Here is an 8,202-nt window from a genome sequence, read left to right on the forward strand (position 1 = left end):
AATGAATGCGTTTCACACCAGTAGTAACGACAACCCATGTGCATAATAAGCAATATAAATATAGTAGAAGAAGAGGAGGCGCTGGGCCATTGCACTCTGATGAAATATAATTGGTGGATTGTGGCAAATTCATGTATTAATATTTTATAGTGTGAGTGCACTAGTGACTGAATTTAATACATTTTTCTTGGCCAATAGGAATACCAGCGTGTATCCTGTGAGGCTCACGGCTCATAACTTGCCTTCAGGCAGGAATCAGGGCCGCTCAGGGAGCACGAGTCAGCCTTTCACTCTGCAGCAAGAAACAAACATCAGGCTCATGTTTTTTTATCCCAGAAGTAGGTTGCTTCCCCTTAATCTGCCCAGTAACAGTTATGTAGTGTGCATAAGTATGATACAGTAGTGTGTGTGTGTGGGGTCTGGTTGCGTGCAAGCATGCATAAGTGTGTATGTTTTGCATGTGCAGCCAACAGTGAGTGGGCTGAGGGGAATGGAGGAGGAGGAGGAGGAGGAGGAGGAGGAGGAGGAGGAGAGTGGGAAGAGTAGGAGGAGGCCAGTGGTAAAAGCTTCAACAAAAAGCTAAAGATAGCACAGCGCTCCCAGGCACTCAATGAAGCTTAGATTTCTCTGTCAAGGTTACACACACACACACACACACACACACACACACACACACACACACACACACACACACACACACACACACACACACACACACACACACACACACACACACACATTCAGAGGGACCACAGCAAGGGCCTCCGAGTGCACGAGAAGCAGCTTTTTCAACAGAAAAAGTAAAACAACTAAACAGGTAATCGAGCGTTGATGGGATAATGTACACTTTTTGTCCATAATGCATTTCAGCAATGTTCAGATCCGGCTTGTGCCAAGTGAATATTTATCATATAAGATGTAAGTGATATGTTTCATATTCAGCAGAATGCAAAAACAGTGGTTCAAACTTATGATATAGTCAGATATTGATTTGTAAATTAAACAGTGCAGTTGTTGACCTATAAAAGGAAAAAGTGCCCCACAAAGTATATGCTGCATTCACATGGAATCATGAAGATGGTAGACGTCAAACCAGATATCATGTTTATGCATTTCATAGCTACTTGCATAACTAGAATATTCTAAACATAAAATAGTAGACACAACATAATTTAATCAGTAATTCATTTAATTAGTCATATCAGGCTGTAACCTCCGGGTCTGAATGCTAAAGTGTCTTAAAGCTTACATTCTCTCTACTGACCAGCAGGGGGCGACTCCTCTGGTTGTATAGAAGTCTATGAGAAAATGACTCTACTTCTCTCTTGATTTATTCCCTCAGTAAACATTGTAAACATGAGTTTATGGTCTCAATCTCTAGTTTCAAGTCTTCTTCAATACAGCATGATGTTCATTTAGTAAATGATGCTCCATTTAGAGTCAAACAGACCATAAATAAGGGTATGCTTTAGGGCGGGGCTACCTTGTGATTGACAGGTCTCTACCACATTGTTGCTCGTTCTGGGAGTTGTCTGTGTTTTTGTCTTAGAACTTCAACCCTTTCACATTGTGTTTTTAATTAAAACAGCATTCACAAGAGATATTCCATCATTTGGTGTTTTAAAGTGTTGGCACTGTCCAACACAACACTCCAAAAACTCACACAGATGTTATCAGGTGTTATCAGACAGCCACAGCATATGATTTACATCAATTAAACACTCATATTACCATTTAGTGAGCCTTTTATACCCTCATTTATTCCCTTCTTTCTCCAGCTGTCTGCATATCTGATATCGTCTTATCAAGATTTATGTAAAGGTTTAAAGGCGTTTGGATAAAACTGCATTTCCTCTTTATAGAAGTGGGTAACATATGTTTGGGTGCGTTTATCCGACACAACATCCAAACCCTCCAGCCCTCCGTTGATTTATGATGCTGCAGATCAGAACAATATGGCAGACTGCCTGGCTTCTTATGAGCCCTGTGGTGGTGGCAATAAATCTTAACTTCACGCTAATCTTGACACAAGTTAACCATGTTGGGGACTTCTCAGGATTTAGAACTTCACATTGGATGCAGGTCGCCAGTCGACTGGTCCTTTGCCCTGACCGGAGGCTTGTGACACTTTGGATTTCTGTCATCAGTATTTCCTCACACTTCCCGTACTAAGGACAACGTGAGCAGACTCTAATTGACCACATTTGGTCGTACCGAACCTGCCAAACGTGAGGATTAAGTATTAAACTCCCTTCGGTCACATGTCGATACGTTCTGCCAACTCCATCCAGCTCACTGACAGCTTGGGTCTAAAGATAGAAGGGAAGTAATAGAGACTGGCCTAAAAAACCCTGCTCAAAGCCATGAGCTCAATCACACGGGCTGGTTAAAGCCTCTGAGGAACTCAATTTAGTGGATTTGTAGCTTTTCTGTGGCCGCCATAACAACCAGCTTTCTTTGGGGGAGGGATAAAATGCTTACATAGCTTGGACAAGGTGATAAACCTCAGCTTACTAAAACTACCAAAACACTTTTGTCTCATGGTTGCCTGATGCCAGGATCAGACTACATGTTATCAGCCCGACACAACAGCCGTGGGAAAATAAGCGCGTTGTGTTTCTTAGTGGAATTAAGTCATAATATGAAAAGGTCACTGGGTCACCATAATCATTAGAAACCTCTTCAGGGGATGTCGATACTAAATTTCATTACAATCTGGCCGGAACTTGCCAAGGGAACAAAACAACTGAAACAAGAGCTAATATAGTTAAAGTCAATTAAATGGAATATTTTGACATTTTGGGAAATGCTTTAATTTGCTTTCTTGCAGTGTTCATACCAATCTCATAACTGTATGTTAAATAAAAAAATAATAGAGACAGCAAGCCATTAAAGGAATTCATCATACAGAGAATCAATCAACAAAAAGTTGTTGTTCTACATTTTGTATTTTGTGAAAATTACAAAAAAGAGATAAAACGTATTAGTTAGTTTGCTGTTTTCTCAATTTTATGAAATGTACTTTGTTCTTTTTCTTTATAACCTCATTATACATGCCATTAAAGCATATTGAATTGAAAATATTGAGTTTTTTAATCTTTTGACAGAGACAGGCTATCAGTTCCCCCCTGCTTACAGTCTTTATGCTAAGCTAAGCTAATTGCCTTGATATTAAACATACAGACATGCCAATACAGCGCATCAAGAAAAGAAACTATTTATTATCTTTGCTCAAATCCTCACAAAGCAAACATGCAACAAAACATACGTACATCCTGCGTGGCTTTTTAAAAGCAGGTCATCCAGTCCTGTATTTTTTTTGTTCCCTTGTAGCCAGATTATCCGTTTGATGTGAAAACAGCTCAGTCATTGTGATATAACATGATCTAGCAGGCTTACATAAGAACTACCCAATGCATGTATGATTTAATATCCTCACGAGATGTGGATTCACTGTATTCACTGGACTCGCTGTCCTGTGAGTGATTAGTGGCCGAGGTCCTGTCAGCTATGGCAAACGGCTCGCCTTGTCTTTATTCCCTCAGACTCTTTTTTCCTGAGGGTCATTATTTGATCACAGATTACCTAAAACAACACAAAGTGTCTGTGGTGATCACATTATCACTCCCTGTTGTTGGAATAACATTAAGCCCCATCACGGCTCCACAAAGACGCCCTTTGTGAGTCAAACACGGCTGTAAATCTCATTTTAGTAAATGGGATAAATCCTCTCCTCAAACATGCCACTCTGATTACAAGACTGAGGTTTGTTTGTGGTGGGAAGTGTTTGTTGTGGAGGGAGAATGTTATCGGTTTCCCCCACATGTTAATGGGTCAAGCTTCTCATCGCTGTTCGGGGGCAACGTTTAATCGTGTTACAACCTTATTTTTAGTGAGTTATGGAAGTGTGTTATGGAAGTGTTAGTTAGAGGGAGGAGATTCCAGTTAGGGTTATAAACTAAAAAGCTCCAGTCTGTTTTATAGGTTTTACAGGCGTAATATGAAGGACCCTACTAAATAATGCATTCATGTCCCTTGATTTATAAGGTTAATAATTTAGATGATTGGAGAGGAATGAGGAAGGAAGGCTTCTGTGGTTGCACAGTCATTCTAGAAAAGTGTAAAAATAAAGAAATGGAGGACAGAGAGTTAGAGTCGTTGCCGAACAAAACAAACAGACACACTTCTTTAAATCCAAAATATGCAGATGGACCATTGAATATAAATGACAGGTAGTTAAATGTCCAGCTAAAACACTCAGCATATTAATATATGGAGAATTATAAGGCTGCTTTGTGTAAGAATAATATATTTGTGGTTTTGAGTAAGATGTCTAGATTACTGTTGGATAGATTGCTATAAGCTTTGGTTTAGATGTTCATGTTCGACACAGGATGAGTTTGGTAATCCTTTCACTTTTCATCAGCAGGTCAACATTTCAATTTATGTTTTTTGTGTTGTTTTTTTGACCAAATACATGCAAAAGGAATTACCCTCAGCTGTACATTGAATTCAGTGCTCACTAGAAAATCTTAGCACGCTAGTTGAGCTTTTTAGTCTCGTTTCAGTTTGAATGAAAGTTTGTCCGTAGTCTCAAAGTCAGCAAGGTAAATCTGCACAAGATGCCTTAAGGATGTAGAAGAGAAAGATGAGGTAATGTTTATGTAACCTTACTGTGCTCGAGAAACAATCGAGACGTTTTGATTTAAATACGTTTTTTGTTGCACATGTTGGCTTCAGATCTGTTGTCTAACCTATAACAGAATTTAATTATCCTTATGTTGAAAAACTTGAAGAATTTTAATAGTTTAAAGTCTTGGAGCACCTAAAACTTTATCTAGCTGAATTTGTCATTATTACGTCATAATGCTACGAGTAAGATATTTGTTTTATTTAACCTTTATTTAAATTTTTTGTTTTTCTTCCAAAACTTCATCCAAACATTTAGCGTATTTTGATAACTGACTATTAGTTGAAGTCATTTTTTTCAAGCCAAAATGCAAAATGTTGCCTCGTTCCAGCTCCTGAGTTGTAATAATTTGCAGCCTTTTTTGGTTTTATGTGAATAAAGTAAACTTACTCTCTTTGGGTCTTGGACTTAAACTATACTAAATGTCGAAACAATATGCTGTTCAATCAAGAAATAAGAATAGCAGCAATCCTGCAAAAATAATCTTTTGACTCTTATAGAGTAACTATACAGTATGCATTGTTTGAACATAGGGGCAGCATCTCAAAGCTCTTTATTTGTGTTCTTTATCTGTTTAATTATTTTGAATAAGTCCTTTTTTTCCCATTTTAAAACCTCACTATATTTATTTTTTTCACTAAACCTCACACCCTCATTTTAATTAACCACAGAGGAAATACACAGTCAGACGTGAGGGGTCACTCTTTGACCAAGCACATCTGCGTATTTACACGTCACATCAGAAAAACAGAGCAGACTGCCCAGACTAAAAATGACCTCCCCTGAAAGAAAAACACCCGAGGTCAGGACCTTTATATTTCTTTACTGTGAGATTAACATGGGCACCGAGTGACCACCCAGAAGAGCGGTCAGCCGGGCCAGAATCACCATCAAAACCATGACACTCACGTTGCAAACACATTCACAAATAAAAGCACGTATGCAAACACAGAGAGGCCGCAAAGTTTTTGCCCTTACACTTCAAATTCTTTGCACAGCGTTGGGATTACACTCCTCTAATGTTTAATCAAGGTGGCCGGTCAAGCAGATGGTTATATCAATCACACTTCACAATTGTTGTTTCCCCCTCTCTCCTTTAGAAACTTCTATACATCCCGTGACACAAAACGAATAACCCTTTACTGACTGGCTGCAAAAAAGCTCCTGGCTGAAGCCGGACCGAGCGGGGGTCACTGTGCGTGAAAGGATCTCAGATTGATTGAGACGCTCTGATTCTGGTATGAAAAGAGCTGAGGGCTAAAAGGCACTGCGTGCAGATATGCATTACAATAGAGCGAGCATGTAGGGAGGCGGCTTTGAATGATAGAGTACAGCACACGCAGAGACCATCTGGGTAATTCAGATAAAGGGCTGCTGTTGGGCATGAAACCCTGCCTCTAGAAATAAGAAAAGTAGCTTTAATGGCTTCGCTTTCTTAAAGTAGATACTGAGTCTAAAAAAGCTGCTGGCCCGTTGTAAATGTAGACCTCTACTGGAGTTTCTCAGACAGTAATGGGTGTTATTTCATAGAGGGGATACCGTCTTGGTCAAGGAAAGGGAAACTCATTTATTCATGTTTCACCCACTCATGTTTTGAAGAAGCTTTCAGTCTTTTGGGCTTGAGAACGACATGAAAATGCAAATGTATCTGCCCACTGCATCTGCACAAGGGAAAGGAATGTCCTGCATAAACATGCATATTACATGTTGATTATAAGTTGGGCCAATAGTCAATCTGTGCTGGTAAAATCCTTTATCAGTCAGAGCTGTTTTGAGCTCCCTGGGGAAAGCATTTGAACAATGATTACCAGGCTTTCTCTTTCTTTATAGATTTTCTTTCTTGAGAAATGTGTGGAAAACACAAATTTGGCTCCCTACAATCCTTTCTGTCTATGCTGGAAGAACATAATAGTTAAAAAAACACATTTAAAAACAATAACAAGGCCCTAATATCTTAACACAAAACAGACAGACACATTTTCAAAATAAAAAACAACACAATCTGTTTAGTAAATCTGCAGATTTACAGGTGGGACTCAGCTGCTGTTGCTCTTATCAGCCACTCACAGACTCCATCCAGTTCTGTTTCATATTAAGATAACAAAGCTAATATGAGATATTATTCAGAGCGGGGTCACTTCAAATCTGATTTGAGCGTGCAGCATAACTCCACTGCCTGTCACTGATAGCTGATTTACAGAAGGACCCAGGTGGTGGTCCTCCAATTAACTGGCCATGCAGCCTCATGATTCTAAATGGGAGACGGGGAAACTGTCAATAAAAATGCTACTAAATCAATGTTAAGTCTTGACTTCTCTCATCCAGATGGGGCTCGTGGTGGCCCTTCCCCTCCTCATAATTTATCTACCCTGCATTTTAATGTTACATTATCGCTGCAAGGCCTGCTGCTGTCCATTGTTTAATAAATGCAATAAAAAAAGAACTGATTGGGTAGATTGTAATGCAAAACCTTAGATGCTACTAAAGACAGAACATGTTTAAACTCCATTTGCTTATGTTGACTAAACGCAATGCATGATGTAAAAGGCGGCTAAAGTAAAGCTACACGTTAGCTAAGCTACGCTCCGCTTTAGTTAATGTTGTCAGACTTTACTTTCTCACATTGTTCATACACAAATTAAAGTGATAACGATGGTGAATTTATCAATCTAAACTTTAATCAGGTGACTTTTTAACCGTAATGCTATCTCTCATTGGCTAGAGTGGAGGGTAAACTTCCCCAAATCCATTAACAAGCAGGACCGCTAACGTTAGCCTCAACACACTGGTTAAATACTGCAACGTGAGAGTCTGGCTTTTAAAAAAATAATCTACCCTGCAAGATATTGTAGGCCTAGTGAGTTAATAATGTGCTAATTGGAAGTTATGCGGGGTTAAGCATTAACAGCTATCAGATAAACAGGTGCTCTTCTGTTTTGGAAAGGCTTTAAAAAGAGCAGGATATGCCGTTAAGTTTGCTAAACTATGATTGGTTTTTTTAAAAATGTGTCTATTGAAAAATAAATACAGGAATTGAATAATGAACTTAAAAAATGGATGTAACACTTTGGCTCATTTCTTGAGTTTGAAGCATCGTTTGTGCAGAAATGAACGCGTTTCATTTTTCATGCCTCCCATCAAACATCTTAAATGCAAGCCTGTGTTACAATGGACACACGCACACACACACACACACACACACACACACACACACACACACACACACACACACACACACACACACACACACACACACACACACACCAACACAGGTGTGTGCGCTACAGGGAGCTCAAATTTTGTTCCACAAGATCTGTTGTTGCCATGGCACTGCACTGCGTCTCCTTACATCGCCATGGAAACACACACAAAAAAAAGTGATGACTGGCATGGGGCTTGAAGTGAAGTGGGTCAAGAGCATCCCAGTCGAGTCAAGTTGAACCATATCATGAGCTAACCCGACCCAGTCCATGCAGGAACTATGAGAAGACAATGAATGAAAACCCCCAAAA

The sequence above is a fragment of the Anoplopoma fimbria genome, chromosome 5 (genome assembly GCF_027596085.1).
Source record: "Anoplopoma fimbria isolate UVic2021 breed Golden Eagle Sablefish chromosome 5, Afim_UVic_2022, whole genome shotgun sequence".
Lineage (NCBI taxonomy): Eukaryota > Metazoa > Chordata > Actinopteri > Perciformes > Anoplopomatidae > Anoplopoma > Anoplopoma fimbria.